Source organism: Colossoma macropomum, unplaced genomic scaffold (assembly GCF_904425465.1).
Source record: "Colossoma macropomum unplaced genomic scaffold, Colossoma_macropomum, whole genome shotgun sequence".
Taxonomy (NCBI): Eukaryota; Metazoa; Chordata; class Actinopteri; order Characiformes; family Serrasalmidae; genus Colossoma; species Colossoma macropomum.
Window position 1 is genome coordinate 42,164,884 of NW_023494785.1, and position 9,898 is coordinate 42,174,781.

The following is a 9,898-nucleotide window of genomic DNA, read 5'->3' on the forward strand; positions in this document are numbered from 1 at the left end:
TCTGGAGATTGTTATGATTGTTATGATGGCACATTTTTGTCGAGGGCGCTGTGGGATCAGCAACATGTGGCATTAAAACACTGAACAGGTGATGAAGCTATAAAAGTACGAGAAACAGAAAAACAGAAACAAAAAAGAGCTTTTAAAGCCATTTTATTAAAACCAAACACAACAGGAACGCTGTGCTGATACACAGTACCACCCGGGAAGAATACACCTGTGGACCCCCTTCTACAAAAACAATGCAGGTGCTGGTATAAGCTGGTCATGCTGGTTGACCAGCATACCAGCATCCAAAACACAACATATGCTGGTTTTGCCAGTTTTATGCTGTTTTTTCTGGCAGGGTGGCATAGAAGAAATCAACCCTGCAGAAAAAAGACCTTAGAACCATAGGACACCTTTAGATCCCATTAAGAACACATCTGGAATCAGTCACAGGACACCTGTTAAACCTTTAGAGTGCTTTACACTGTGACATCAACCCATCAGGAAAACACAGAATACCATTAGTGACTATTGAGCACCACCAGGAACAGAAACCTTTATGGTTTCTATGATTTCTTTCCAGCAGGGAAGCAAAACAAAATGAAACAAAAGCTAACTGTGCTACACTTCCCTGGCCAATAACCAAAAGTATACGGGACGGTGCCCACCTGCTGACCTAGATGGAACTACACGAAGGGGCAGATTTAGTGATTCTGGGGCCCTAGGCAGAAGACAAGAACAGGGCCCCCTGGATGAACAGCTCTGAGCTTCCACTACTGCAAACAAAGATGTCTTGGCAAGTGAAATCATCTTAAATCTAATCGATATATTTCATATTTCTCATTTCGTGATTGTTGTAAGTGTATTATAAGATTATCTCACTCTGTTGGCAGATAATGTTGCTTGTTGTAAGAAATATTACTTAAAGCAAACAAAATTATCTACCACTGTAGTGAGATAATTGAGTATAGAGTAACATAGGAATAAAGTAATGCATTACTTTATACAGTATTGAAACCCCATTATATTTTGAGATATATATAGGTTCTTTAACATCAACGCATATATAATTATCAGGGATTATTTCAATGGATTTGAAATTATCAGGGATTATTATCAGGGATTATTTCAACCTATTTTCAATAGGTTCTTTAACATCAACTCATACAGTATATGTAATTTATATTTGGGGCTCTTGGCTCATGGGGGCTCACGGCGACTGCCTACCTTTGCCCAGTGCAAAGACCACCCCTGACTAGATAAACTCCTACATGGAGCGAATGTATAGGTGCGCCCCTCTTACCTGTTTGAAAGCCCAGGTGGTACAAATAATCATGCAGCTCTTGTTCACCAAGCTGGGAGTGCGCTGGTGAGATCTACCCAACATAAGCAGACCAATAACACAAGAGAAAAGGGCTGTGTCCAAAACCGCAAACTACCACACTGAAAAGTATGTCAAAAATAGCACACCACCAATACAAGGCTATTCATTAGTGTAGTATGTGTCTGTGGTTTTGGACGCTAAGGTCTCCTGAGACCAAAGTTAAGGGAGTGTGCTGATACATCTCCCAACTAAAGCTCACCCCAACACAAGAGCTGCTGTCTCTTTTACAAAGTTTAAATGTGTGGGTAAAATACTGAAGCCTAAGCAGACCCCTAACACAAGAGACACTTTCTCCTGTAAACTTGCTAGGAAAAAATAACGCCAGGTCTGGGTCATCAAATTATTGCCCTGGGCACAAATATCTGGTGGGCCCCTACTTGGCTACCTTTTTTGGGTGGTCAGGGACTTTTTAATGATATCAAAGCAGGTTACACAAGTTACCTATGCAGCACACTAACTGCAGTGTTGGGCACGTCACCACTATAAATGTTTTTTTTTATTTATAACTGCATTTTTTTCCAATCAAGACAAAACAATAGCAAGATGCAACCAATGCAGCATTTCCTTATAAAGCACTGGCCCACTATTCACAAGCAATGCACTTCCTCCAATAAAGGTAACATAAATTAAAAATGGATGGCTGAAATGTACGTAAAGACGGAAAAAAGAAGCAAGCTTAACATCCCAAACCATCAAGTATCCTAAGGTGAAGCATACTGCCAAAGGAGGTGTAAAGGATTTTATATTGTTTTCCATTTATATCTTACCTTTGATGACACAGACCATTGCCGACAAGGACGATGTAACTTTTTTCTCTAACTCGAGTGGCTGACATTTTATATTTGGCTTTGGAAACAGGTGTCCTCTATTCTGTCGAAGTATCAGGTCTCGCTTTACAGATCTTTTGAATATCTGGAGCTTCAAATTCAAAGTACATTCACAGTAATGTTAGCTCAATGCAGTTTTTTTTTGGTACATTTTTCGACATGTTTTTCCGTGAGTCAAAACAGCTGTTTATATTTTCCCATAATTACTTATGGGGGCCCCCTAGTGGCTCAGGCTGAGTAAAACACAGTATGTGTGGTAACACTCCTCTCCACCTTCAGCCACGTTGAATGCAGCTTTTAAGCATTAGGCTCCACCCCCCAATTACATCAGCCAGGATTCTGATTGGTCACAGGCCCTCCACATGACTGATGCCAAAAGCAGGCACACCTGTGAAGGGAGAGACCCGGAGAGAGAGACACAGACAAACACAAAAAAACAGAATACGTGCTTTATGTCACAGAGATGCATGATGTTTACACGGGAAGCGTGACTTCGGTTCGTCCTACGTGGCGTCCCACCGGAGTCCGTCGCATAAAAAGCCTTTGAGGCTCGGTTTCACTACAATGGGGCCACTCATGCGTACGTTGTAGTCATGTGGAGTGCTATAGTGGGAGGAGATGGGAGATTTATCTCTGTAAACAAACAGGCTTCTATGTCACAACTTCAAAACTGGCTGTTGTCCACTCCAGACTGAATGACTTCATGCTGTCCAGCCGTATACGTGTCAGGATGCACAGCGAAAAGAAGCACAGAGAGTTGAATTAACACCTACACTTTTTGCATTAGCTCCTACAGTGTTGAATTAACACCTACAGTGGTCATTTCAGAGCAGCTAGACACAAATGGACATTGTGAGAGTGGGCATTCGGCCGGTTCATTGTTTCGCTGCACTATTTGAGCCTCTTGCCAAAGTGCCCCCGCTCTCTCGGCCAGCAGCTCCGCTCAAAATGTTCTCTCCACTCTTTTGTCATCAAAAAGAATGCATAGTATAGATGTAATAATGAGGCATCACAATCGCCCTTACAGCTCTGTACACCAGCTCGTCAAAATTTTGTCTGACCATCAGAATTAAGGTGGCCAATTTCGAGGATATTCCAACCTAATCTGATGGTTGTGGGAAAATGGACATCGCATGTGATGTTTGAGAGTGACTTTTCCATAAACCATCCTGAAAAAACTTTATACTGGTCTGGTACTGGTTTAACTGGTCATCACCAAAACCAGCATTTGTTGTGTTTTGGATGCTGGTCAGCCAGCATGACCATGGACCATAGAATTCATACTGGTCTGTGCAGGTCTTTTCAGCAGGGGAATTTGGCTAACAAAGTTTCTGGCAGTGTGAATCAACACTTAGCCAAACTTCGCCTCATCTCTGGAATTTTCTGCATGTCCTTATCGTACAGCTCTTAGCTAATGTATTTTAAAGACCTTCAAAAATTGTTCACAGTCCTGTTAAATGCAAATATAGAAGAAGTTGCATGCTAAAGCTAACATGCGACTTCAGCATTTAGCATGCAACTTTAACTGCTAAAGCTAACATGCGACTTCAGCATTTAGCATGCAACTTTAACTGCTAAAGCAAACATGCGACTTCAGCATTTAACATGCAACTTTAACTGCTAAAGCTAACATGCAACTTCAGCATTTAGCATGCAACTTTAACTGCTAAAGCTAACATGCAACTTCAGCATTTAGCATGCAACTTTAACTGCTAAAGCAAACATGCGACTTCAGCATTTAGCATGCAACTTTAACTGCTAAAGCAAACATGCGACTTCAGCATTTAACATGCAACTTTAACTGCTAAAGCTAACATGCGACTTCAGCATTTAGCATGCAACTTTAACTGCTAAAGCTAACATGCGACTTCAGCATTTAGCATGCAACTTTAACTGCTAAAGCAAACATGCGACTTCAGCATTTAACATGCAACTTTAACTGCTAAAGCTAACATGCGACTTCAGCATTTAGCATGCAACTTTAACTGCTAAAGCTAACATGCGACTTCAGCATTTAGCATGCAACTTTAACTGCTAAAGCAAACATGCGACTTCAGCATTTAACATGCAACTTTAACTGCTAAAGCTAACATGCAACTTCAGCATTTAACATGCAACTTTAACTGCTAAAGCTAACATGCAACTTCAGCATTTAGCATGCAACTTTAACTGCTAAAGCAAACATGCGACTTCAGCATTTAGCATGCAACTTTAACTGCTAAAGCAAACATGCGACTTCAGCATTTAACATGCAACTTTAACTGCTAAAGCTAACATGCGACTTCAGCATTTAGCATGCAACTTTAACTGCTAAAGCTAACATGCGACTTCAGCATTTAGCATGCAACTTTAACTGCTAAAGCAAACATGCGACTTCAGCATTTAACATGCAACTTTAACTGCTAAAGCTAACATGCGACTTCAGCATTTAGCATGCAACTTTAACTGCTAAAGCTAACATGCGACTTCAGCATTTAGCATGCAACTTTAACCGCTGAAGCTAATATGCGACTTCAGCATTTAGCATGCAACTTTAACCGCTAAAGCTATTATGTGACTTCAGCATTTAACATGCAACTTTAACCACTAAGGCTAACATGCGACTTCAGCATTTAGCATGCAACTTTAACCGCTAAAGCTAACATGCAACTTCAGCATTTAGCATGCAACTTTAACTGCTAAAGCAAACATGCGACTTCAGCATTTAGCATGCAACTTTAACTGCTAAAGCAAACATGCGACTTCAGCATTTAGCATGCAACTTTAACCGCTAAAGCTAACATGCAACTTCAGCATTTAGCATGCAACTTTAACTGCTAAAGCTAACATGCGACTTCTGCATTTATCATGCAACTTTAACCGCTGAAGCAAACATGCGACTTCAGCATTTAGCATGCAACTTTAACTGCTAAAGCTAACATGCGACTTCTGCATTTAGCATGCAACTTTAACCGCTGAAGCTAACATGCGACTTCTGCATTTAGCACGCAACTTTAACCGCTGAAGCTAACATGCGACTTCTGCATTTAGCATGCAACAAAAGTGGTATGCTAATGCTGTTTGTCATTTGTACTAAAAAACAGTGAAAATGTTGTCACATCGACTATTGTAAAGAAACTTACCGTCTCAGATGTCTTTACAGTGGTGGTGATAGGAACCAGGGGTCGCCATGACTACAACACTAATATAGACATTTTATTTACTATCCAGAACCACCAGTGAACCTACACGAGTCTTCTGAGTTTATATATGTAGGCCTAATGTCAAAATAGATAATAGTGTAAAATACTGTAAACAAAGTCAATCAGAGTGGTTTGGTATGAAACGCTCTGTTCTAGAGAAACCGAGTCAGAGGTGTTCACAGTGGTGGTGATAGGAGCCAGATGTCCACCTCTAAAAGCTCTCCCACAGGAAGTCTAGAAAAGATACATTTTCTTTGGTGGGACTGTTTTTTTCTGCATGTACCCCTAACCCCCTCCCGCTTTTTAGACGTGGCCGTCTGGTTCCTATCACCACCATTGTGAACAATTCTGCCATATGACTCACTTTATATGAAAGTTTCCTCTTCAGCTTGATTTAGTCTCAGGAAGCTGGTGGTTGAAGTGATAACAGGAACCAGTTATTCGGCTGAAGTTTGATGGCGAGAAGCGAGATTAGCTAGCTACATTAGCCTGTATCCGCTTCTGCTCTTGAAACAGAGCCAAGGCTTTCAAAAGCCTGCAGCATGTAGTCGTTCTCTTATGTATCAGAATCTACACAGGTTCAATTGTGTCAGACAAACATGGAAACATGAGCTTTTTTAGTATATTTAAGTGTCCATTTAAGCCCTATTCAGATTGGATTAGTTTATCAGGGTGTCGTCTGGAATTAAATGGAATAAAACTCTTGCAGCCCTGCGATGGACTGGCGACCTGTCCGGGGTGTGTCCTGCCTTCCGCCCAATGACAGCTGGGATGGGCTCCAGCATCCCACCGTGACCCAGAAGGATAAGCGGTTAAGATGATGTATGTATGTATGTAAAACTCTTGCATTCGGACAAGTGAGTTTCTAGTGGGTTGTATTTTCTACTAACCCAGTTGTTTGCATCACGTAGTCATATGATCATGGAAATCTAAAGTTGATGATAATGGCCCTTATTCATCAAAGTTGCATGAAAAAAAACATACAAATTACTCTGTCTGATTCATCAAACTTTCGTACAACGTGGAAATAAGTGGAGATTTGGGTGTGGTGCGTGAAATCAAGCGCCAGCCTACCAGCACGTTATTTACATACCATATACATGAAGCACGCCCAGATTCATGCACATGTTTGGGTCGGGACTCAACCAAATGACAGCATTCAGTGGCTTGTTAGCCAATGACTGTGCTTGTAGGCGGAGTTTGAGGTAGAGCGGTGATTGCATGGCTCCCCCTACTGACCAAACTTTAAAACGACTGGAAAGAAAAAAAAAGACAATGACTGGAAAAAAAAAATAAACAAAACGTCTTAGTTTTTTTTAAAGACGATATAATGATGTGATTGTTTAGTGTAAATTAGCATATTTAAGTGCTGTATTAGTGCAGTCTATGAGCTGTGTTTTGTATTGTTTATTTTATGGGCGGAGTCAGTAGTCTCAAACACAAGCCCAGTGTGATATATATTTGAGTGGAACACAGTATAGTTGCAGTGTTTGTTTACACCAATGTGTGTTAAAATAAGTACATCCACTTTTGTATGTGCACATATAATATATTATTAGTATTATTACTATATTCTTTATACAATATATATTTTATATTGTTGTTATTTTCCACTTTTATTCGTATTACTGTGTTTTGATCATTTAACTGCAGGCATTTTTGTACAGGTGGTTAAACTCCTACCAGACGTGAGTTTGATCGTACAGATAAAACTGATGAATAATGAAACTGTGGGTGAAATTTGCCCGCATTCATTTTACGATTAGCTTAGATTTATGCAGCTTTAATGAATGAGGACCATTGTGACTATAAAGTAATGCTTTATACCTGTTAACCCCTTTGACCTTTCAACCTGGTCAAAGGGGTGGCAGCTAAAGGACGAGCGGTTTAGTGATGGAAACTGACAGGAAACATTAATCATTGCAAAATGGCAGTGATGTCAGTCTTGCTTTTCTTGCACCATTTTTTTTTTTTTAACGGAAACTGATGCTGAGCGCAGACTGGGGAACTGTCACGTTCACAGTGGCGCCTTCGCAGACAAGAGAGGTCAGGAGTTATAACAGCACATATTGTGTACATGGAATCTTTAACCACTCTTTTAAACTCAAAGCATTAATAGAGACTGTAATAAGCTAAATATATATAAAAAAATCATCATTTGTAGTGTTCTGTCTATTGGGAGGAGTCTGTCCCAAAACTCCTTAAAAGGACTCCTCACCACCACCCGAAACACCTGGTAGACACCAAAACTGCCCCCATCAGATAAACAGCACTTAAAGCTTTCATCTCTGAGAGAGAGGAGAAAATCAAGCTGCTTCAGATCTGAAAACATCCACAGGTGTTTCTGTCCATCCTTCCACTGTGAGAAGACGACTCAGCGCTGTGGGTCTGAAAGGATGTGTAGCTGATCAAGAAGAACCTCACTGAGAAAAGGAGACGGACACATCAAACAAAGAAGCTGAACGATGGACTGACCGCCCCAGAGTCCAGACTTCAACACCACTGAATGTGTTTGATTACTTCAGAAAATGATCAACCAGCTTCTAAGACTGAACTTTGGAGGTGTGTCTGCAGATTCTTTGAGGAACTGAAAGTGAGTATCTTGAAAAGAATGGAAGCTGGAATAAAGGGAAAGAGTGACACACTGAATACCGAAAAAAAAATATTATATTTAGTTGTTGAGGCTTCTATGTCATTTTCTGTTAGATATATTTTTTTTTTTATTGGTGGAGAAAAATGAATAATTTGCACTTAGTGGCCATTTTGAGTGGAAATTTGTTAAACAAAGGGTCAGTATTCATATACAGCACTGACAGAGTTCTGTTGTCCACATTACCTCCCCTTCTCATTATAACTCTAATGCATTTTTTCTTGGAAACATGATCGTTCTTGATGTTGTGGGAAATTCTGAGTAAGGGGACAAAACGACAAATAGAACAAATAACACCAGCCTAGCATGACCCAGTGCTAATCGAACAATTAACAGATGTGGCCTTGTCAACATACTTGTTCGGTGTGTTACGCTAAATCATTTTTTCTTCTTTTCACAGCAGAAATGCATCATATCTCACTTCCAACCATGTGGTGTCAAGTTGAGAACCAGGCCTGCACTTCTGCACACCAAGTTTCTCCAACAGGCAACCACAACCTACCTTATGGCAGCAAACCAAACCCTCTGTGTCTTCTAAGTGTCTAAAAATGTCATGTTCTCTGTTTATGTACTACAAACCACTATAATTCATTTTTACATGACCATTTTCAACCTGTTTTTATCCCTTGGGCTGGCTTTACATGGTAAAACTTTCATGCAGCTGTGGTTGTTTGAAACCTACATGAAACCAAATTGTAACTAAATGAGTTGCATAATGTAAAGCGTCCCACAACTCACTTGAAACTCAGCCGCAACAGTTGTGAGCATCTCAATTTTGTTTCAGAAAATAGCCAAAGCGCATCACATGACCGTGCAAACGACATACTTTTTAACAATCTTTACCGAATCAATGGACAAGAAAATAAAACAGAAGATGGTTTATCAAGCAGTTTAAAAGGAACCCCCATCCCCTCGACTGACTCAAGGTTTCCTGAGCCACAACAACTAATGTGAGTTTCTTAAAGCTAGCGTTTCTGTAACCAGCTGCAGTAACTAGCCAGCTAATGCTAACAGCTCTTTAAACTGCTTGTGCAACTGTTTATTAACGTGACCTACGTAGCTGAATTCATTTTCTTCTCTCTTGACACCCCCAAATTTTGCTTAGATTCATTTGGGATCCAAACGGTGAAAGTTATTACAGAAGACGAGACCGAGATAGCAACTACGATACGGTGTATCAAACAATATGAGCTGCTAATTTGGCTAACTAGTGGAGAATGTGTTGCATGCAGCTTTGCTTTTGATTCCTGTCAAGTAACTGTCAATCTAGAAATGATGTTGCAGACAACTCACAACATGCAACTAGTTGCATTAAAGTTTAGTGTAAAGCCAGTCTTAAAATTAAACAGGCTGGTTTTGTTACTGTGCCCTTTGAGACTAATGTATTTAAATGAGCTCTGTTCTGATTGGCTGATTGTCCTTGTATTGTGCTTTATTTAAGGAGTCTGGACTGAAATGTGGAACAAACTGTTGAAATCCTCAGTTCCGTGGGGAAAAAAATAAACGTTCTGATGTGTGGAAGTTTTAGAAGGCGGCACTGATTGTCTTGCTTACCAAGAGCCAGGAACAGTACAACGTTTAATCACTTTCCCACATCTTCCACTCTAAAAACGCAGCAACAGACTGCCTGCAGGAACGACATTCCGCATCACTTCAACGGGGTGAGGTGTTGTAGGCTGAATGGGCAGTCATATGTTAATGTCTTCATGGTTGTGACCTCACAAACATGTGACCTGCTTTTTTAAGGTTAGTTTCTCTCTATGGACTGAATGGTAATGTTTGCACAGTACTGTGTTACGGAAGCCCTGTGGTTTCATAAATACACCTAAAGACGCTGTGCAGTAATACTTCATTCTGACTAACACCG